The 25,016-nt window shown below is 34.6% G+C and overlaps 1 protein-coding gene across 1 annotated transcript in view; it reads right to left on the bottom strand.

Annotated features, from left to right (window-relative positions):
* Positions 1-25,016, bottom strand: part of LOC131850878 (uncharacterized) — a 359,653-nt gene that overhangs the window by 148,064 nt on the left and 186,573 nt on the right. Inside the window, exon 4 of the mRNA XM_059201259.1 lies at positions 15,231-15,261. The gene's annotated coding sequence lies outside the window, so the exon portion shown is untranslated. The remainder of the gene's footprint in view (positions 1-15,230; positions 15,262-25,016) is intronic.

Here is a 25,016-nt window from a genome sequence, read left to right as displayed (position 1 = left end):
ATCGCTACGCACTCGATCTTTGTGCAATCAGATAATATTATCAGCGCTATGAAGTTTCTCTAACAAAAACATTACTATCAGTTATGAACTCTTCAAATGGAAGTTAAGTTGTCGATTTAATTCAAATATTGTACCGTTTCTGAACTGCAATTAAGAGAAAACCGAATAATCGATTAATTCTCCATTAATTTTTTTTTAATGACTATACAATATGAGACTAATAGGTATATAAAAAACATATAAATATACCTTCACGACGGGTAGTCAGAGTTATAATTAACAATCAATGTCCTGTTGAACGCAACACTTGACTTGACCACAATTTGCTACTACATTTGACGGCCTCGGTGGTCTAGCGGTTTAGCACACCGCCTTACTTCCGATGGTCGCAGGTTCGATTCCTCTCTCGGTCCAAACATTTATATTCAAGAGTATGATTGTTTGTAACAGCCTGGGTGTTTTCTATACATGTACATATATTATGTATGTGTTTACAAAAAGGAATAACTATGTATTTATATCTATCATTTTGTATGTATAATACAAGATTACAATATATCTTCAATCAGTTTTAATTAGGATTAGTTTAGTAATGAAAAGGTAACAAACAGACAGACAGAAACTTTTTCATCCCCCTAAATGTTAGGGGTAGTCCACCCCTAATTTTTTTTTATTTTAAGGTAAAACAACGTTTGCTGGGACAGCTAGTATGAAATATAAAGATTTAAGCATACATAGGGACAGACAGCGGCAATGACTTTGTTTTATACTATGTAATGATAATGACAAACAAACTAACGGTACCCGGTGAACAAGAAAACTACTCAACGATTTATTTGTAAACATGTAATCTAAGGATCTGATAGAATCGACCTATCAAAGGGCAACATTGCTTTTTCCGGCTAAATTTAAGCGATTGCTCATTTCGGACTGTTTCAGGGAAGTGGCCTGTAATTTGAACCGCCAGTTGGTTATGATGAATGAGTGACGGCACGCGAGGGGTGGAGGGAGGGAGGGAGGGAGGGAGGTAGGGGGAGGGGTTAATAATTCATAACTGCACGGTTGTAAGACTCGAAGTAAATTTCATAAAGGTTGTACCTGATAGAAACTCTGAATAAACACATATGTAAAAAATACAAACTAATATAAACACATATGTATATATTTTCCAAATACATACACAGTTACACATATAAAAAACACCCAGATGGTTACAAATAATCAGACAGAGTTAGAGATGAATACTCGTTTGCACTGTGCGAGGAATCGAACTCGCGACCATTAGAAGTAAAGCGGTGTTCAGAACTGTTAAACCACCGAAACCGAGACATTGTATCATTTAATAAAAAGAAGTTATTTAAGTTTTGACGACCTCGGTGGTCTTGCGGTCTAGCACACCGCTTTACGACCGGTGGTCGCGGGTTCGATTCCTCGGCACGGCACAAACATTTGTATTCATGAGTATGATTGTTTGTATCGGACTGGGTGTTTTCTATGTATAATATGTATGTATTTACAAAAAAAAACATCTATTTATATGGATCAGTTATATAGCACCCATAACATAACAAGCTTTAGCTAGCTTAACTTGTGTCTAGGTGATGCTGTGTGAATTGTCTTGAGATTATATTATAAAATATAAATTTGTAATTAGTATATCTCATAATATCTTTATTCATGTAGGTCTATTACATACTCTTATAATCTGTCAAATCTACCGTCAGTTCGGAGTACTTTCAAGCTGAGAAGAACTGACAAGAAATCATCTCTTATTCTTTTCAAACGAGATTGTACATGAATATTACTACAGATTCATTTCTAACTTCAAAGGGAGAATAAAGTGCAACAGAAGCTATTGCAATTTTCTCAAAAGGAAATATTCTAATTCGTATCCGTAACCTTAACAGACCAGTCCCCACAAGCAGCACCCGTTCACGAGTATGACGGATGAGTCAGCCATCATTGCACTTAGACATATTAGAAGGAGAACATTGACCTGTCCCACCATCAAATATCAGTCATATATAGGAATATAGGAAACATGTATAATGGTAGTCCATGTGGACGGAAGAAAGGGCAGAGGTAGGGCTATATGAAAAACTGCTTATATAATGGCCACGTGGATGGAAAATTCCTCCCACCGCAATGGACTAATTCTGTTTGAGATGCCCTCAAAATTTACACACAGATACGGCACAGATTAGAGCCTTATATACATTTCGTTAGAAGAAGCATACCTGGTGGTCACGACCCTCAGCCTTGAGGAATCGACAAAGAAGAAATATAGTTCTACAGTACTATTTCATATCCGTCAGGCGGGTGTAGACACTAGCCGCTCCATAAGTCCTTCCGCGGCTTTGGAGTGCCATCTACACTCGCCCTCTATCGTCCGGTGAATCTGTAAAGGCCAGCTGTGACAGCATTGAAGTAGTCCAAAAAATACTATTATGTACCTTATAACTTAGTTTAAAAAGGAAGATATTATTTAAAAGATCCGATAGTATGAAAGTGGCACCGGTGTCAGAGAGGTTGAAGAGTAATCGTCTATCATGGTATGGACATGTAATGCGTAGGAACGAAGATAATATTTTAAGAAAGGTGTTACATATGAATGTGGATGGTTATAAGGGCAGAGGAAGGCCGAAAAAGAGATGGATGGACTGTGTGAAAGATGATATGGTAAGAAAGGAAGTAAATAACTCGATGACTGCGAACAGGGATGAATGGAAGCGAATAACATATTACGCCGACCACAAATAAATGGGATAAGGAAGAAGCAGATGATGACGTTTTTAGTCAAATTTCTTTTATATCATACGTAAGTAAGTATATCGTATGACATGATTCTCATTAGTGAATCCCTTGGAATTATACGCAGTCTGCTCGTTTGTTGTAGGGAAGTGAAACGGATAGATACAATGACATCTCATTTGTTGTACTAAAACACATTCTTCATATATACTATAGATATACAATCATAACATTGTAATGGTACTGATTTTTATTCACCTTTATTTGCCATAAAACTATATTAATAAATAAATTAACCCTGGACAATTAACACAGCGCCATCCAGTCCCACGGAAAGCAGAGCTTGTATTATGGGTACTAGATAACTGATATAAATACTTAGATTTTCAATCATACTTATGAATAGAAATGCTTGCATCATTAGAGAAATCGAACCCGCGACCACTGAGGACGTCAATAAAATGGCCTTAATACTGGATTTTCGTAAATTTTTTAGTGCGTTGTAGCTTGTGCTTACCCTCACCTGTCTTGCAATGTAACGTGTGTAAACTTTATAATGTAGTAAATATCAAAAATCTTATTTATAATTTATATTTCTGACTAATATTTAGGCCAAATTATTATTTAGCCACTTGTATATGCAATGTAAGAACTCATACAATACAACACAATGTAATGAAAACTGTGAAATTAGTAGTAGTGTAAGATTTATATAATTGTATATGCATATTGGTAAATGTAACTGGCTCCTAATAAAGATAGGTGACACTGCATGTTGTCAACTCACCCGGCCGGCCAGCGGTGGTTCTGGGCCAGACGGATAAGGTCTGCCTCGGTGCCACTGTTAGGCAAATTGTAACATCTCGGCTGGAGTTGTACAAAAGTGGAAATTAAAGAAATATAATAATATTAAAGTAAATTAAAAAAGGCACGGACGAATATGTCTGTGGAAAATTATATTTAAAAAAAAAATATTTAGGCCATACCGAAAAATATAAAAATAATGTTAAAAAATGCGTTAGGCTCATCCCCTGCTAAGAACAAACATTTTTTATCTCAAAAATCACCTAGAAGGGAATGTAATAGGGGGTGAAAGTTTGTGTAAATTCAGTAGCAGATATAAAATTGAAATACCATATTGCATTATTAAAAAACCCGGAAATTCACGAAGATTGCCAATGAGAAACAAAACAAACGAAATTATTGCACGAGCCGCCCCAAATGCAATCATATAGCCGATTGTATGGGGATCTATCTATTGCTGGGGTGAATGACACCCTCAAATGGCTTTTTTGTTTCCCCACCTGTTTCTATAGTCCTCTGACAGAGGTACCCACGGGAAGAACTTAGTGTAAAGTTTACCGAATTTGACTTTGTTAAAAGTGTAGATATTTGCAGGAAATGTGATTGTTAGTAATCTGGATTGATGACACCATTTCTAGCATGGTACATTGTTAGTTTGATCTCCACGCGGTTTACACTGGGAACCATCGTGATAAATTCCTGGTGAATTTGTCACGATGGGCTAACTGATCTGACCTTCATGCTCATCCTATCATCCTCACTGGTGCCTCGCCAGCGTAAACCGTTAGCGCAGGCGGGAGCATCATTCCATTATCATCCATTAAAAAAACCGTATATTGTATCTGAGTTATAGAACGAGGGAACGGGTGGTTGTAGGGACTGGTCTACTCTAACTACTACTACTGATTTACTCTTATTTAGTTAATAATAATAATATCTCAGGACAATTTACACAGCGCCATCTAGTCCCAAGCTAAGCAGAGCTTGTGTTATGGGTACTAGACAACTGATATAAATACATGGATACATTTTTTTTTTGTAAATAAATACATATTATATATATAAAACACTCAGAGCGATACAAACAATCATACTCATGAATACAAAATGTTTGTACCGTGCGAGGAATCGAACCCACGACCATCGGATAGTAAAGCGGTGTGCTAAACTACTAGACCACCGAGGCTGTCAATATTATTTAATCGTATTATTTAATTAGTTAATTGTGTATTTCATATTTTGGCTCCAACGAATTAACACTATTAGATTGTATTCACATATTTCAATGTAAAAATGTAAAGTTCCAACAATTATTTTAACTCGCAAGTTTATTAAAGAAGTATAGTTACGACAAATATTTAAAAGAGCAACACGCATGTTTATTGCTCGTTCTTCTTGTGACAGAGGACTTGAGAGCAACACGCATGTTTATTGCTCGTTCTTCTTGTGACAGAGGACTTGAGACAGCATTCCGATTGAGTGGTAGATTAAAAAAAATAAGTACGACTATTAAAAACTCCTTAAATTTAAGTTTATTTGTGCGCATACTTTTTTAATTTATTCTAATGTCGAGGCCGCTGTAAAATGCTAACGCGACCTCGCGACCCCGGCATTAAAAATTAGTGAAAGAGTTTTTAGCCAGTAAGAGTCCGACAGTACCTGTCCAATCCAGTACCTAGTCCTGTAGTCTACCATAACCGGGGCGGGACTCCATGGGTCTCCGTGAGGATTTTCCCCAGGTAAAATAAAGGTAATATCTTATTTAGATCTGCCACAAAGCAGCTTGTTTTGTCAACTATGTTCTTTCTATAAGCAGGCAATTGATCTTTGTTCTCCAAAATTGCAACACGGGAGTGGTATCACGGCATTATATGATGGAGTGAAGGTTGTGATTGCTGTTGACGTATATTAAGTAACGGTTGCCAATTCCCACCATAATAATATTAATAACATAACGAGCAAAACCGGTTAAAATCAAACAAATTAATAACACTGGTTATGATCACTGATTAGACTATTTGCTTTTGCAATAGCATAATAATATGCTGATGGTCACTCTATTCTCCCAAATTGAATTAAAAAATGAATCTGTATTGTTTTAAATATGTACAACATTTATTTAAAACGAATGCGACTTGAGTTTTTTGACAGTTCATCTCATCTTGAAATCATTCCAAACTGACGGTAGACTTGACAAATCATGAGAGTCGGTAATAGATGTACATGAATAAAGATATTTTGAATTTTGAACAATAATAATTTAGGACAATATAGACTCTAAACTTTAAAATTTTTCGTTATTAATATTATAATGAAATACGTAAGTTTAAATAGTGTATATTTCTAACATATTTGGTATTCATTTACCGACTAAACAACAATGGCGTACAGCACGACGCAGGTTAGTTGCCACAAAATGACTCAATGGAAAATACGACCGTGAATTATTGAACGGGCGATCGATGCAGTCTGCACGCTATACACTTGCACCTGGACTTTTTGTTGCTGGAAAAAGTAAATTAGCATAGATAGTAGCCACAGAGAATCAAGATAGCGTTAGTTAGGTTCTATTTAAAACTTTACTGTACTGGAAACAAATATACCTAAAGACCACGCAATAAAAATGCTACGAACTAATAAATGGCTATATGGTTAATTTATATGTGGTCGAAGTGGGAACAAAAGGTATACCAGCGAAATCTCTCTACAGTCTTCTAAAAGATCCTGGTCCATCTAGAACTACAGAAGTTTCTAAACTAGAACGTATATCTAATGCAACACTACTACTAGAAGACTGCCTAGAGATTTGGCTGGGTACGAAGGGAAACACAAGCCCTGATGGTGAGTATTGAGGTACTGGTACGGGATCCTTAAATCTACTCCCAGGTTCCTAGTTTCTTGCTCATTTTTCGTGTGCTGACTCTACTTTCCGAATGTGTGGTAGAATCATTCTGTAAGCGGACACATCATCGCCAAATACCCACTTCTGGACAGCATCTATCGTCATCTCAATGTATAGGCTATGGTTTATCTAAAAAAACCCAATCCAAGGGGCAGGTAACAGCTATAATAGTAAGTGATATACGGCTCTAATATAAATTAGTTGACGTCTTATTGTCAACAGAGTTCCCAATTTTATTAATCTCCACGCATTCTTGGAAGCTATCGTGGTTAAAATGCCAGGAATTTTCTACAATATACCTGTCAAAAATCATGTATATATATTTAGACTACCAATTGATGTTTGTAACATCAATTGGTAGTCTAAATATATATAATTCAAAGGTGACTGACGTAGTGATCTATCAACGCAAAACCCAAACCACTGGACGGATCGGGTTGAAATTTGGCATGCAGGTAGATGTTATGACGTAGGCATCCGCTAAGAAAGAATTTTGATTAATTCTACCCCCAAAGGGATAAAATAGGTGATGAAATTTTGTATGAATCTTTGTCAATTTTAAACCGATCGGGCTGAGACTTTGCATGCATAAAGCTACTATAACGTAGGCATCTCCTAGAAAAGGATTTTGTGTGAAAGATAGTGGTGGACACTTAGGGGATAAATTAACGCTAGCGAAGCCGCGGGTAAAAGCTTGTCAGCATATAAATTTAATGGTAATAGGTGTAGTATTCCATCATCATCCAAAAAAAAGATATGTTTGATTGGCGCAGTCGTAAATCTGCCAAGATCTATCCCAGTTTTAAGGTGTCGAAGTAAAACATCATTCAAGATCAATCCCATCCCTATTTTAAGGCGTTGGATTAGTAAATTACTAAGCCAGACTCCCGGGGGGAAGGGGATTGTTAGTATTGTGGATTAATAATCCTATTACTAGCAATGCACCATGTCAGGTTGACCTCCACGCGGTTCCCCCTGGAAACCATCGTGATAAATTCTTGGTGAATTTGTCACGATGGGCTAACTGACCTGACCTCATGCTCAACTTATCATCCTCCACTGGTGTCCCGCCAGCGTAAACCGTTAGCGCAGGCGGGTGCACCATTCCATTATCTTCCCAAAATAAAAAAAGGCAGACTCCCAGCAAAATGACGATGTGCTCATATTATTTATTTAAAGAAAAAGAAGATAATCCAAAACAGAATGACAGGTAAACCGTAATATCCTGTTTTGCCGGTTCATTCGCGGCGGAAAAAACAATCGTGATATATTGTTTTCTTTAGAAACCGCGGGCGAAACTTTTGCGGAATGAACAAAGAATATTATATGTTGTGCGGCGCAAAAGTTGGCGAAGCGATGAAAGGAAGTTAAAGAAGGAAATATATATCTATATTAATATTTTCGTAAATCACTAAATAGAAGTTTCCTCGACTTGGGGACGGGGAGGATGATCCCGAAACTCTTGGAGAATGGAGAAATGGAAACAATGTTTAACGTAAAATAATATGCTTTGACTGTCTAAGAACTTTCTCAAGATTTCGCGGGAAATGGAAGCGGCTCGCCTGTAATGGAACGATACAATTACCTCTAATGTGTCGTATTATTTTGTATTCCTTTCTTATTACTGTTTGGCTTTCTGCCTTGGTTTTGAACTTTGTAAAAACACACTTAAAGTTATCTCGGCGATGGTATACATCGGTGTGGTTTCCCAACGGTGAATAAGATCAACATTTGAATGGATCACAAGTTAGATACATATCTATCTACATCACCATAAATACGTAATATATAAAATGAAATTATATAATGCGCTAAAGCTTATTATAAAATAAACAACTACTTGAATGACTACAATGCGTGGACTTAATTACAATTTTAACTTTTGTTATGAGGTATATAATTTACCTATTGACATCCCCTCCGATCAATCCCCATTCCAATCGATTCCCCCTCCGATCAAATTCAAACGGGGACCGATGTTACGACGGCCTTAGCCAAGGTTCGAATTCCTAGCGGTGCCCTCAGACTAAAGTCGTATCCGTCAGGCGGGAGTTGGCCTTCAGCCGCTCCATAAGTCCTTCCGCGAGTTTGGAGTGCCATCTGCACTCGTACCCTATCGTCCGGTGAAGCTGTAAAGGCCAGCTCCGGCCAACAGCATTAGAGTAGTCCGAAAAAAGAAAGAAAGAAAGAAAAGAAAGAATGAAAAATATTTTATTCAGTGCAATGTAAAAAATACAATATAAACAACAAACGAAAAAAAAAGAGCAAATAAAATGTACATATAATTAAACTTAATTTACCATAATTAAAAAATAAACATAAAATATACATTTTTTACATCCAATAATGCACTGAAATGGCTCCACTCAGCTTTAATGTATGTCCTAGGTGAACATACAGCTGGTTTTCAGTGGCACCAAAAATATATATATAAAAGGGGGGGAGAGAGAGGGCACTATTTAAAATATTAATGATAATAATTGAAAAAAAATCCTATGGACATAGTTATCAATGTTTAGTATAAAAAACACTTATTATAAATTCATTAATGACATATTGTAATATAAATAATATAAATTAAATAATATAAATTAAATAATATAAAAGGTGAAAACCGTGATTGTTATAGCGTATGCTGTAAATAGTATAAATGACGTAGCGGAGTAACTTGAAACAGTCATGCTCGCTATAAAGTTCAAACTTGTGGTGGAGCAGGTCAATGTGCAATGCCCTCTAATATAGTTGAGTGCAATGAAGGCTGGCTCATTCGTCATACTCGTGAATGGGTGATTGTGAAAATTATAATAGCATATGCTGGTTACCACTCTATTCTCCCAAATTAGAATTTAAAAATGAATATGTATTATTGTAAATAATATTTGAAAAAAAAATACGAGCTGAGTTTCTTGTCAGTTATTCTCATCTCGAAATCATTCCGAACTGATGGTAGATTTGACATATCATAAGAGTCTGTAATAGACCTACATGAATAAAGATATTTTGAATTTGAATAATACTATTATGCATTAGCAGACCAAACGAAGGAACTGATGGTAGATTTAATATAGTAAGTAAGTAATATAGTAATCTCAGGACAATTTACACAGCGCCATCTAGACCCAAGTTAAGCTAGCTAAACCTTGTGTTATGGGTACTAGACAACTGATACATATACATAGATTTTTTTTTGTAAATACATATAAATTATACATAGAAAACACCCAGACCGATACAAACAATCATACTCATGAATACAAATGTTTGTGCCGTGCGAGGAATCGAACCCGCGAACATCGGTCGTAAAGCGGTGTGCTAGACCGCTAGACCACCGAGGTCGTCGTTAATATATCATAAGTGTCTCTAATAGACCTACATGGAAATATTTTCAATTGATTAAATAAAAAATATGTACTGAAGAGCTAATGATATTCTGACGCTATTATGAACGTCTTAGTCACGAGTCACTTGTATAATGTGTACAATAGTAGGACTGTACAACTACTACTATTCGGTCTGTTTGGTGTCTTTAGTCTTGAACTTCATAAATTTATTATATATAGGTTTAAATCCGCATGAATTTGATCACACAAGATTCATATTATTACCAGTGTTTATATATAAAATTAATTTAAGTTACCCTTAAGATATTATATTATTGTAGATTGTCGCATACGGTAAAGTAAACATAACGCAACACCGAAGAATACCCATCCATTTTGAATTCTAGATACAACAAACTTTAAAAAACTGATTCAAACAACGTACTTTTCTTGTTCACTCACCAAAATTGTAATTCAGATCATATTATTAACTAACTGTTCCCGCGACCACATCCGCGTGGAATTTAACTTTAGTTTTCTGAAATAAGCGAATTTTTCTAAAATAAAAGTAGCCTAACCTACTCCTTATTACATCAGTTACCTGCCAAAAAAAGTCTCGTCAAAATCGGTCCAGCCATTTCAGACATATATTCATACGCATGTAGTAAAAAACGGTTATTTCAATATTACCACAGATAACATAATATTAATATTACAAACAGACATTCCAATTTTATTTATATGTATAGATAAATTCAGGAGGCTGAGCAAAATCTGTAATTTCTTCCCCCGCAATCATCACGTCCCATATATGCATCTCTTATTACAGTTTGGTTTTCATCCCTTATTTTCAACTTTGTAGAAACATTGTTAAATGAATTTATAACATTCTTTAATGAAAATTAAACAATGAATGTGACTTCCCAACAATAACAAAGCCCCTCTATTAAAAATATTACCGATTTTATGAACATAGGATCTTATATGATCGATTCACACGAGCCATTGATATACTTACATCTATCATTTCTATCTCATCCTATACTTAATATTTATGTAGGAATATATGAATATATTATCATAAGTTATATTACATTACCGTTTAAATATCTATATAAACGCTTGTACAAGCATAGACTCTTATAATGTATCTTTCTTATCTCAAATACATAGGATGGCACTCACGTGATTGGGTGTACAGTCGATAACAAAGCGACCAATACACATCTTATAGAAATACGCTATAGCATAATGAAATTCATGAGTATAAAATGAACTTATTTGTCAATTTTCATGCTTAATGTACATTATTTATATTGTTAACCGGGTCTTCACACGAATAAATATATGGTATAGTAGCTTAAATGCGAAAGTAACTCTGTCTACCTGTCTGTCTAGCTTTCACGCCTAAACCTTTGAACCGATTTAAATGAAATTTGGTACACAGATAGTCTAGACCCTGACAAAGGACATAGGCTACTTTTTAATGTGAAAAAAGGGTTGCAAGGGGTTGAAAGGGAATATGAAAGGTTCTATGGAAGTATCGCCATTTTACGCGGACGAAGTCGCGGGCGTAGCTAGTGTCTTATAAAAGACGAATAAATTTATGGTACATTAGCTTACCCCGCAAACGTTGTAGTGCTTTATAAATTAAAATCGCTATTAAAAAATAGGGGTTGGTGATAGAAGAGTGAAAATGTAGGATTGTCTGAATTTTAATACCTAATGATAAAAAAAAATTTGTCCGAAACATAAAAAAAATGTTAGTGGATAACCGTTACCACTCAGGAGTCTGGAAAATAGATAGTAGCCGATTCTCAGATCTACTGAATATGATAAAACTTCGTAAAAATCTGTCAAGCCGTTTGGTAGGAGTAGGGTAATATTATGACAAGAATTTTATAAATAATCTAAAGGTATTTACGTCTCTTGACGTTTCAACGAGGTTGCACTAACAATGGACACTGACCACTGCTAATCATTACATAGTACAAAGTCGCTGTCGCTGTCTGTCCGTCCCTATATACGCTTAAATCTTTAAAACTACGAAACGGATTTTGAACCGGATTTTTTTAATAGATATTCAAGAGGAAGGTTTATATGTATAATACACGTACACCCGGGCGAAGCCGAGGCAAGTAGCTAGTAGTATACAAAATGAATTTAGTCTACAATAAAATACTAGATGTCATGATATCACTATCACAAATATCATGATATGATGATAGCCAATCTAATTTTACTTGGGAGATACTCTGAAAGCAAAATCAGGATATCATTGTTATGAACCATTATTTCATTAATGAAGCTGTAAAGCTACTTGTAGTAGCTTTACAGCTTCATTAATGAACAGCATTAAAATAGTTAAAAATACTATTATATACGTAGTTACTATAAATTTGTTTCGTGCTTAAATGGAACTGAACAAAATCGATATAAATATATAACTGTTAATATAAATGTATAATAAAACTTATTAGAATGCACCCTCGCTGGGGTTGGAAAATACTTTTGGCATATCGCGAAAGGATTTACGATTTCGTCGTTTAAAACTGTTTCAATTTTTTTTACAGAACACATATATATATATTTAGAGGTTGACTTTACAGAGTAATCTGCGCGGTTACATATCTATCTCACTTACATATTTTACCCCCGAAGCAAAATAAATATATATATATATATTTATTTTGCTATATTTATATATAATATATCATAATCTTAATCATATTTTAAACGCGAAAGTTTCTGAGTATGCATGTTTGTTACTCTTTCACGCAAAAACTACTCAACGGATTTTGAGGAAACTTTACAGTAATATAGCTTATTCATCAGAATAACATATAGGCTATAATTTATATTAAAATTTACGCGGGTGAAACCACGGCCACAGTTAGTAGGTACGTATATATAATAAATAAAAACAAATTAAAATATATATAGCACTAAAATGGCTTCATTCGACTTTGTGACATAGTATATATAGGATAGTACATAAAATATTCATAATAATAATAAAAACTGTAGCGCGGTAGTTATCACCTCACCACTTTAGCATTATATATGATGTGATGAGGTGTCTCTATATAATATATTGTTTATCTAAATATACATAACTCAAAGGTGACTGACGTAGTGATCTATCAACGCACAGCCCAAATCACTGGACGGATCGGGCTGAAATTTGGCAAGCAGGTAGATGTTATTACGTAGGCATCCGCTAAGAAAGGATTTTGATTAATTATACCCCCAAAGGGATAAAATAGGGGATGAAAATTTATATGAAACTTTGTCAATTTTAAACCTAGGCTGAGACTTTGCATGCACAAAGCTACTATGACGTAGGCATCTCCTAAGAAAGGATTTTGATAAATTTCACCCCTGAGGCGATAAATCAACGCGAGCGAAGCCGCGAGCAAAAGCTAGTTGTAGTATATAAGTAGTGAGTATACAGGTGAAATAAATGTACTATTTATTATACATTAGTAAGTTTATTTGGTAGACTTACAGACTTGTACATATGTATACTACGTTAAGATTTTTTATTAATGAGATGTGTTTCGTGAAGTGTGAGATTTTTTTATTTTTTTTATTTTCAAATACAATTTTCCACAGGCATATTCGTCCGTGCCTTTTTTAATTTACTTAATATTATTATATTTCTTTAATTTCCACTTTTGTACAACTCCATCCGAGATGTTACAATTTGCCTAACAGTGGCACCGAGGCAGACCTTATCCGTCTGGCCCAGAACCACCGCTGGCCGGCCGTGTGAGTTGACAACATGCAGTGTCACCTATCTTTATTAGGAGCCAGTTACATTTACCAATATGCATCTACAATTATATAAATCTTACACTACTACTAATTTCACAGTTTTCATTACATTGTGTTTACTGTAAAGTGTATTACATAAAGGTGAGTTACATGAAGGGTGAGATTTCAGAGGTATAAGGTAAGATGCGCAAATAAGAGGGCGTAAATACATACATATTTAATACTACTGGTCGGGTTACGAACACTGATTAGACCATTTGCTTTTGTAATAGCATATTCTGGCAATCACTCTATTCTGCTATTATTAAACATGTACAACATGTATTTGAAAAGAATACGAGCTGAGTTTATTGTCAGTTCTTCTCATCTCCAAATCATTCCGAACTGATGTAGATTTGACATATCATAACAGTCTGTAATAGACCTACATGAATAAAGATGTTTTGAATTAGAATTTAAATTTAATATATATAGACCAGACCCAGACCTATGCAAACAATGTTTGTACCGAGCGAGGAATCGAACCCGCGACCATTGGAAATAAAGCGAAGCTAAACAGCTAAACCACCGAGGCCGTCATATATTTGGAAGCACCTACAAATACTAAAACATTAATAATCCCCACACTTTCTGTAGATAACAGGCGAATATTGCGTACAAGGGCTCCGTGCTGGACTCCAGCCAACCTGCAGTCATGTACCACTTGCCAACATTTTCCGGAATTCAGAACTAGTATTGTCAATTTTTCAAATTTAGGTACGTATGTAATATCGTAGTGGATATATATTTTATTTACACGACTTCGTCCGCGTGGAATTTAATTTTATTTTTCTAAAATAAAAGATTATTTTTTAAATCAACGTAGCCTAATTTACTCCTTATTGCATCAGCTACCTGCCAAAAAAGTTCCGTCAAAATCGGTCCAGCCTTTTCAAAGATTAGCCGGAACAAACAGACCGACAGACAGACAGGCAAAAATTGTAAAAAATGTTATTTTGGTATATGTACCGCTAATAGTCAGATCCGTCAGTATTATACGACTATGACGATATATTCATGTGCATGTAGTAAAAAACGGTTATTTCAATATTACAAATAGACACTCCAATTTTATTTATATGTATAGATTTAAACTTTAATGCACAAATACACAAAACAAAGATGCACATAGCGCACTTAACAGATTAAGGCATTTTCTCCCAGTTAACCATAGAGTATAGCAATTATAGATACAAAATAATTCTAAGAATTACTGTTTTGTTTATTATTATGTTATTAAAAGTCCTCATTTTAACAAATATACAGACAGCGATAACTTATATTTTTATTATACACATATGTTGATGTAATAATATGATTCAGAAAAGTAGTACGAGAACAAAATTTCCCACTGTAATTGCTACTGCCATTGTAAACAAAAACGAGCCCTGTTTTGTTTTGGAACAACTCATTAAATTGTTAGCAAATATGGCCTTTCCGTTTCATTATGTATGTGTCATCTTGTGAACAGAAATAGAGAGCAAATGTTTGGTCACGTAACAATGTTACTATAGACCCTTCGAAGTATTTGACTAATGATACCTACGCCACAGACCTACAAATTGTATTTTCCTTTGACTTATATCTTTTTTAAATTTAATCTGATTAATGATTATTAATTTATAGTTTGCACTCACCCAATTTCAACTCTTCGTGGAAGTGATGTACCTGAAAATAATAATTAATATTAGTAAATAAATTAATACTTTTTGTTGCACTTTTAAATAGTTTAATTGAGGTTTATAAGGTACTTAGCTATCTCTGGTAGAGATCTCTTCCAGTCAATCCAAAACAGCGAACCATTAATTTTTTTATTTCTAAATTTTAGCGCGTCTGACCGCAATCTCACCTGAAGTTAAGTGATTATGTGGTCTAAGCTATTACACGCAAGCTCAAGTAGTGCCTATTAACTCTTGATTTGAAAGACCTATTGTTGTATGAAGCTGGAAACATATGTAGACGCTGGGAGAGAGTTCCACTCCTTAGCTGCTCGCATAAGGAAAGATGACGCAAATCGGTTGGTACGAGCAGCTGGGATGTCTACAGTGTATGGGTGGAACCGCTCTCTACGTCTTGTTGTATGGTGGTGGAACGGTGCTGGAGGAATGAGGTTATGGAGTTCCTGAGCACATTCGCCGAAATATAAAAGAAATGAATGGGACATAGATTTTTTATTTTTAAATTAAATTATTGAATAACTTAGCTAAGTTGATAATTTCGTACCAAAACTAATACCTAGTTGATAATATTGTATTCGTAAACCAATCTGAATAAAACAAACAGAAAATGAATGTTGCTGGCAGCTTGTCTACTATTCTTTTTATAAACTTTATATATATATATATATATTTTTTTTTTTTTGGTTCGGTTTCTTCCTTTTCAGGGAAAGGCAAAAGGATTCAGCCCATACAGCCATTGTCTTCAGTAGTGTGTTGTTATTTCTTTTTTTAAATAATTGTCTTCACATGTTATAAATCTTGAAATGTTGATATGACGTACTCAAAAATTATCTATTTATATCTATTTTTTTTATATGTCACTTTTGACTTCTTGTTAATTTCTTGTTCGCTGTGAGGGAAAAATACACATTTTTACTATTAATTGATAATTAATTAAAATAGTAGTTGTGTTCCCGCTCCAGTCACAATGACAACAGCACCCAAATCAGTTACGTCGTTTTTAGGATTTAGATTTTGCAAACGTGTAGCCAAAATATCTCAATCATTTAATCGGTTACTCGGTTTTTAAGATTAGAATTAACAAACGTTGTCTGCCCGTTTATCTGTCACAAAAAGTCTTTTTTTCTTTTTCCTTATCTATCTGCGATCAGCCAATTAGCTTTTATCAGATTTTATAGCTTTCGTTATCTGTCTAGAGACAGATAAAAATTGTAACAATAATCATTTTTAGTTCTATTACTTGCAATAACAATTTACCTGATTACGTATATTAGAGATGAACCTGATTGCTGTCTGTATGTAGACGGTAATAATCGTCTACATACAGACAGCAATCAGGTTCATCTCTAATATACGTATAAACTCGTATGTATATATAATTCACAAAAAAAAAATTTTTCTTAATCGACTTTGTTAGTAAGGGCTCTTACATAAACTTCAAACGACAAACAAAACAGTATGCTGAAGTATTCACACGTTCGTGTTGTGAATACGTACATCCACTTTACCAACATCTTGAGAGGGCAGTAATGAGTTTGACGAGAGCTCGCAGTTCCTTCGAGGGTGCTTTATTTAGAACGTTTGGTGAGAAATGGTACAGACATTACTGAGGCGTTGATTTAATAATTGTTACTCGTTTAGTCCTTGTATAATTATTCGTAACAATCTATTTTATATTATTTACTAGCTGTCTCACAAAACTTGGTCTGCATCACACTTACTTGACAGACCAACTGATTGTTATAAATCTACCTGAAAAAGATTCAAATGTCATATAAAACACTTCCTTTGCAAAAAAAAAGCTTACATAATAATAAAAATATATATTTGAGGGTACTTCTCCCCTCCTCTAAGAATTCTCAAGCCTTCGCACGTCTTAAATAAGTCTACAGTATATAATATTTAATTACATTATTTTTTAATAAACTACCGCGTCGTTAACGACAATAATGTTTTTATAGAAAAACTTAAAATCCATAGCACTGACAATATTATCTGATTACACTAATAATGAGTGCGTAGCGATTTCTATGTTGATTATCGCTTGCCTCTTACTTGTTATACTGTAATTATTATTAAAAATAAACATCTATTCAAAAGAGCAACACACAAGTTTCTTGCTCATTCTTCTTGTGATGAATCTGCATTCCGAATGAGTGGTAGAATCAAAATATGATTATTCAAAATAGCTTTTAATGAGTTTATTTGAATAAAGATTATTTCTATTTCAATGATGTACTCAGATACAGTTTTATGAAATAACATACAAACAATCATACTTATTACTCATGACTACAAACGTGTTTATTTATGAATCGAATCCACAACCATTGGGAGTAAAGCAGTGTACAAAACCGCTAGATCACCGTCGTCAAACGCCGTAGTATTGGAAAGGTCTTCATATTTAAAATCAGTTGAGAACTAACAAACATTTTGGAACACCAAGAAATCAAATTCAAATTCAAAAATCATTTACTCATGTAGGACATTTTAGCCGCTTATGAACGTAAAATTTTTACATTCTAATTTTATTTCAAATAATCACCCAAACAAACAAGTAATGAGTACAAATGTTTACATGATTTTGTTATGCATCGAACCCGCGACCATCGAAAGTGAAGCGAAACCACAAAAGCCGTCTATTATTAATATTGAAAAATACTATAGTCGTGATAAGGTCATCATATTTTCATATTTAAAATCTGTTGAAAACTAACAAATATTTAAGGACAAACAGAGCCCCGAAACCTTATTAACCTAACTTTGTTTATTTACAAAATTAGCCCTCCAAATTACTAATTAGGGTCTCCATTTACAAAACAATGTGCCTGCCATTACGGCATTGAGTTTAACATAATTGTTAACAATCTACAAAATCTTTACTTTGTATTTAACTAGCTATTTCAAACCTCCTAGCCGTGAAAATTATCCGACATTACTAAACAGGCACCTTTCATCAAGATCTGTCGATATTATGCTGGCTTCTCTAGCGGATACCAGGGAGCAAAATATGGCACTCTCAAAAATGACTGGCAGCCTTGACGATGACCGACTGAAGAGATTTATGAAGGGAGTTTACTGCCGCGGCTTCGCATGGGTGTACATATATTATATATATATATATAAACCTTCTGTTACGGAAGGTAGGATGGACTGTATTAAGGACTGGTTAAAAATGAGACACGTTCTTAGGTGAGGTAAAATAGCTGTAATCAGCTCGCTAGCAAAAATATAAAGACAATATGGCATAAGAAAACAAATAGTATATAAAAACAGAACGTCAAAATATAAAATTCAAATATATATAAAAAACATAAAAACTATCAAAAAGGTTGCCATCGGCAACACCTTCGTTACAATAACTCTACCTATTTAAAAAAATCGCTTTAAAATCTGTTGTGTAGTTTTAAAATTTTAAGCATAAACAGAGACAGACAACGACAACGACTTTATTTTATACTATGTAGTGATGACTAGCTACCTGCCCCGGCTTCGCTTGGGTATATACCTTCCTCTTGTATTAAACATATAAACCTTCCTCTTGAATCACTATATCTATTATTAAAAACTGTATTAATATAATAATAATCTCTGAATTCTGAATTGCACACAGCGCCATCTAGACCCAAGTTAAGCTAGCTAAAGCTTGTGTTATGGATACTAGATAACTGATACAAATACATAGATATTTGGTTATTTCGTAAGTACATACATATATACATAGAATACTTCCAGACCGATACAAACAATCACACTCATGAATACAAATGTTTGTACCGTGCGAGGAATCGAACCCGCGACCATCGAAAGTAAACCGGCGTGCTAAACCGCTAGACCATCGAGGCTGAAAATACTGTGTAAAGCTACTTCAAACCGTAATGTATTCTATTATGGTACATTTTCCCATTTACGCGCTGCATGAAGGTGGTAATACGCGTCGAGATTTCCTCATATCTGGTAATGAATGGCTTTTATCTTTCCTTTAGTATTCGCTGTAACTAAGTGTTTATGTGTGCCATAGCATTAAACAATCAGTTATACGTTTGTGTTCCTGCAAATGAGTTTGCCAACCGTAAATTGCTTTGTGACTCTCTGAGGTTGCAGAAAAAAGTTTTCAATTCCGGAGATTATACGGAGAATGAAATCTTATTTTTTACCAGCTGTACACGCGACTCGGGACTCTCTCTGAGGTTGCAGAAAAAAGTTTTCAATTCCATAGACGGAGAACGAAATTTAGTTTTTACTAGCTTCGTCCACGTGGATTAACTTAATTTTTCTAAAATAAAAGAACATACAAACAGACACTTCAATTATATTTATATGTATCCATTTCTTGATACATCTTTTACTTTTTTATTGTATATACTCTAGCAGTGCTGTAGTAGTAGGACTTACTTCTTGACGGTAGCAGGTTCGATGTGTCATATCCTGAGATATTATTATAGCTCAATTTAGTAGTTCTTTTGTGCCGTACCGATGCCATAAAGATAAAATAAAAAAAAAAACAACTTATTATTATTTATATTATTATTATATAGAGATTAAAGAGAACATCATCTGTGTCTTATCCGATTTATTTGACGTCGGCGTAATTTGAGATTAAAGAGAAGAGAAAATATACATATATTGTCATATTAATTATTTCACTGCATAATTCTTCTTTTTTAATCGTACACTCTTGACAGAGTGGTATCCTTCCAAGATGGTATCTCTTCATTGTCCTCTTTGGAGACAGTTCTCAACTCAACTCCTCACAATTTGCCTCCATCTGGTATGGACTTTGGCTTTACAAGAACATTGTATGCATAATGTTAGAACATTGTATGAACATTGTATATAATGCATAATAGTATTATTCAAATTCAAAATATCTTTATTCATATAGATCTATTACAGACTCTTATGATACGTCAAATCTAACGTCAGTTCGGAATGATATCGAGATGAGAAGAACTGACAAGAAACTCAGCTCGTATTCTTTTCAAATAAATGTTGTACATGTTTACAATAATACAGATTCGTTTTAAATTCAAATTTGAAAGAATAGACTGACCACTAGAATCTACTTATGTATAAGTAATTGTTTTGAGCATGGATTAAAGTATAAATAATAATAATAATAATCTCAGGACAATTCACACAGCGCCATCTAGACCTAAGTTAAGCTAGCTAAAGCTTGTGTTATGGGTACTAGATAACTGATATATATACATAGTTTTTTTTTTTGTAAATACATACATATTATACATAGAAAACAGCCAGACCGATACAAACAATCATACTCTTGAATACAAAATGTTAGTGCCGTGCGAGGAATCGAACCCGCGACCATCGGTTATAAAGCGGTGTGCTAAACCGAGGCCATCTTTCCTATTTTTAGTCTTGCCATAAGTGGCTACAACATCAGTTTACTATTCAAGGAACATAAAAAAGTGGAATTTCACAATGGACCATACTGTTTACCAAAGTTGTTTGTCTGCAAAGTTTATTGCGGTATTTTTCACTTTCAACCGATTAACGAGCACGTTGCCTTTCGTGTTCTGCCTACGAATAGTACACCACCTATTTATAGCCTCATGGAACGGTATGTTTGTTTATTTATAGTAATAAGAACATTGTACATTTATAGTGATTATTTGAGATAACTATCCCATTTATTCTCAGAAGCGATAATGGCGTCCTATTTCCAATAATCCTTTAACAAAAACGTCACTGCCATCAATAAACACCGCCCCCTCCCCGCCCCTAATTATAGCCCTGTCACAGAATCAGTTCCAATCGTAATTAAGTTTCATAATTCCTCCCCTCAGAGTCGGTATTAAGCTCTTTAGAAGTAATTTGAAAACACATTAACATCGCGTCAACAGTGCTACGGGCAACGTAAAGAGCTTTCCTCAAACTGGGTAATGGGTTTAGAATTAACAGAGGTGGATTTTATACCAACGAGTAACAAAACCATTGTAGGTATAACTGGATCGTTTTATCATGGGAAAAAAATATGTTACAATAAAAAAAAATAGAAGAAAAGAGGGAAAAGGGAAGACCAAGACACAGTTACATCATGCAAAGTTTTTTGGACCTATTCTAATGCTGTTGGCGAGTGCAGATGGAACTCTAAACCCGCGGATGTACTTACGGAGCGCCTGAAAGCTAACTTCTACCTGACGGATACGACATATACGACAGATAGTCTGTGGGCACGGCTGAGGTTTGAATCTCGGCTCAGACCGTCGTAATTTCGATCACCGTTTGAATTGGACAGAGAATTGATCATTGCGACCAAAGGCACCGGTATATAGCGCCTGGACACGTACAGGTTGGTTGCGCTATATGATTTGGTTGGGGTCGTTGTCTTCGCTCGCGAGGACGGTGTCGTGTGTTTGTGTGATAACGTGGTAGGGACAGAATGAATGGGCCTGTATGCCGGTTAGGTGCTGTTATGGAGTTGTTGAAATCAATAAGAACGTGCAGCGGGCGGCGTTATTGCGTAAAAATATTTCTCCTCGGTGTATAGTTGACCATACTGACGATAAGCGGGTTCGAGGGCGGAGTGAAAAGATGTGCAACTTTGGATAAAATGTACCTATTTTCAACTCTCAGTAGACAGTAATAGGTACCCATGAAATAGGGTTAGTAAATAGACTTTCTATCCAATACACAATTTCATTCAAAATGCATGAAGTAATTTATATAATACATAACATAGTAACATAGAACCGTAGGCTCGACTTATATTACATTAGGAATGTAATTTTACACAGCACTAACCGTTGTAATTACCAAATGTTGATTAAAACGGCTGACAAAATGAGACATTGCTTTGTGAGAGTGAAATTAAGAAAATTTATCTGCGCGTGTACGAAAATGTGATAATAGAAAATAAGTCATTTTATTCAAATAAACTTTTTTATGTCATTGGAAGGGTAAACAATAGATGGATGGATAATGTTTTAAGCAAGGTGTTACATATAAATGTGGATAGTTATAATGTTAATAATTAATGTAGATAAGGGCAGATGAAGGCCGAAAAAGAGATGGATGGACTGTGTGAAAGATGATATGGTAAGAAAGGGAGTAAATAACGGGATGAATGGAAGAGAAAAACATATTACACTTACCCCAAATAAATGGCATAAGGAAGAAGCAGATGATGATGGAAGGGTAAAGCTGAGGACCAACCTGATGGTAAATGGTCACCGTTGCCCATATAGCTCAATAGGAACTCATACAGGAATCTCAAGAGACTTCGTGTCTGGATAGTCATTGAGACTAAATTTTCACGCGTTAGGTCTTTTTTGATGGCGTCTATCCATGTAAGTCGAGGTCTTCCACGCTTCTTTTGTTTTGGATTGACGTTTAGCATACTGCGCCATCTACATAGACTCAAGTTAAACTAGCTAAAGCTTGTGTTATGGGTACTACATACATAACTAATACAAATATATAGATATATTTTTTATTCTTAAATACATATTATACATAGAAAACACCCAGATCGATACAAACAATCATACTCATAAATACAAATGTTTGCACCGTGTCAGGATTCGAACCCGCGACCATCGGTTATAAAGCGGTGTGCTAAACCGAGGCCATCTTTCCTATTTTTAGTCTTTTCATAAGAGGTTTAATGGTTACAACATCAGTTTACTATTCAAGGTACATAAAAAAGTGGAATTTCACAATGGACCATACTGTTTACCAAAGTTGTTTGTCTGCAAAGTTTATTGCGGTATTTTTCACTTTCAACCGATTAACGAGCACGTTGCCTTTCGTGTTCTGCCTACGAATAGTACACCACCTATTTATAGCCTCATGGAACGATATGTTTGTTTATGAAACAGTGTATATTGCTACATTAGTGATGTGGCAGTAAAAGTATAAAATAGGAAGAGAAATAATACTACATTAGGTATGTAGCAATAAAATATAAATCAGAAATAATGTGTATTCAAATAAACTTAATATAAGCACTTTTGAATAGTCATATTTTTCTTATTCTACCACTCATTCAGAACGCAGACCCATCACAAGAATGAGCAAGACACTTGAGTGTTGCTGTATTAAACAAATGTTGTTCAGAAGTATATTATTAAGAATTTTATGTAAATACTAGCTTTTGCTCGCAGCTTCGCTCGCGGTAATTTATTCCTTTAGGGGTGGAATTTATCAAAATCGTTTTTTAGCCTACGTCATATTAACTTTACGCAAGCAAACTCTCAGTCCGATCGGTTTAAAATTGACGAAGTTTCATACAAATTTTTATCCCTTATTTTATCCCCTTGGGGGTAGAATTAATAAAAATCCTTTCTTAGTGGATGCCTACCTCATAACATCTACCTGCATGCCAAATTTCAGCCCGATCCGTCCAGTGGTTTGGGCTGTGCGTTGATAGATCACTATGTCAGTCACCTTTGAGTTACATATATTTAGATTAACTGCCAAATGGAAAAGTTGATATAAATAAATAGATAATATTATTATTACCATTAATTTGTAATTGGAATGGTAAACAAGCCGACAGCCCATATGATGGTAATCGGTAACAGTCACCTGTATACACGAACTGTATACCCAACATACACTATACATTGCAATAAAAAATAGAAATAGTAAAAATAATAATAAAATACACACAACGGTTCAAACGAGAGTATAAAGATAGAAACAGAGTTAACGTTAATAACATAAAATATTAAATATTAATAATAAAAAAAAATTCTGTTAAGTTTTTTTCTCAGTTCTTCTCAATTGAATCTGTATACTGAACTGGTTTTTAGGAAAAGAAAAACCGAAACTTGAAGATCTTTAACGGCTGAATTATAAAAAAAATTACAATATGAAAAATAAATAAATGAAACAATATGGTATGTCATGTATTGTATTGGATCATTGAATGTCGTCTCCTACAATGAGGTCGTATAAATTTATATTTCAATATAACTTTGCCAATATCAGAAGAAAATTACGTCCGAACTCGTGTTTGAAGTTAATGCATAGCGAATGCAAGCATGTCGCTCATTTAACAAAAGTGAGCCGCCTTGAAAGGAATAACTTAAAAGTTCATTGCCTTACAATGAGGGGTGTCAAGGTATAAGCAAGTATACCATTATCTTACTATACTACACATATTTTTTCCTTTATATAATACTAGCTGTCCCGGCAAACGTTGTTTTGCCATATAAATTAATATTTTTTTAGGAAATAAATAATCATATTAAACAGATCTTAATAAATCTAACATTTATCTAAAAGAAGCAGAAAGGCCACGAGAAACAGTAATACTTTATATACATAGAAAAAAACCGATAGAATCGAACCTGCGATCATCCAAAATAAGACGGTGTGCTAACGACTACAACACCACGGAAACAATACACTGTATTCCTTTGTTTCATTATGTAAGTAGTAAAACAATGAAACAAAGAATAAACTGTAGTTAAGCATAACTTGTTTATCCATTGTGCAAGTTAAATCGAGTTAAAGATAATATGGCCATTACGTAAACATACGGTTAAAGTAGATAGTTTTATATTCCTACATTCGATACAAACTAAACCTGTAACACTGGTAGAGATCACTGTACCATGAGAAACTGAAGGTCCGATGTAATACCTGGACTTGGTGTTTTCGGAGGAGAATTTTAGGAGGCTGTGGGAGTTCGCGCATCAGTGACACCGAAGACGGAGCTAGTACGAGAAGACTGACGATGTACGCGATCAAGAAGAGATGCTGCTGCTGAAG

The sequence above is a fragment of the Achroia grisella genome, unplaced genomic scaffold (assembly GCF_030625045.1).
Source record: "Achroia grisella isolate CSIRO2021 unplaced genomic scaffold, CSIRO_AGI_Agris_v1 utg780, whole genome shotgun sequence".
In the NCBI taxonomy this organism is placed as follows: domain Eukaryota; kingdom Metazoa; phylum Arthropoda; class Insecta; order Lepidoptera; family Pyralidae; genus Achroia; species Achroia grisella.
This window is presented reverse-complemented; position numbering and strand designations above follow the sequence as displayed.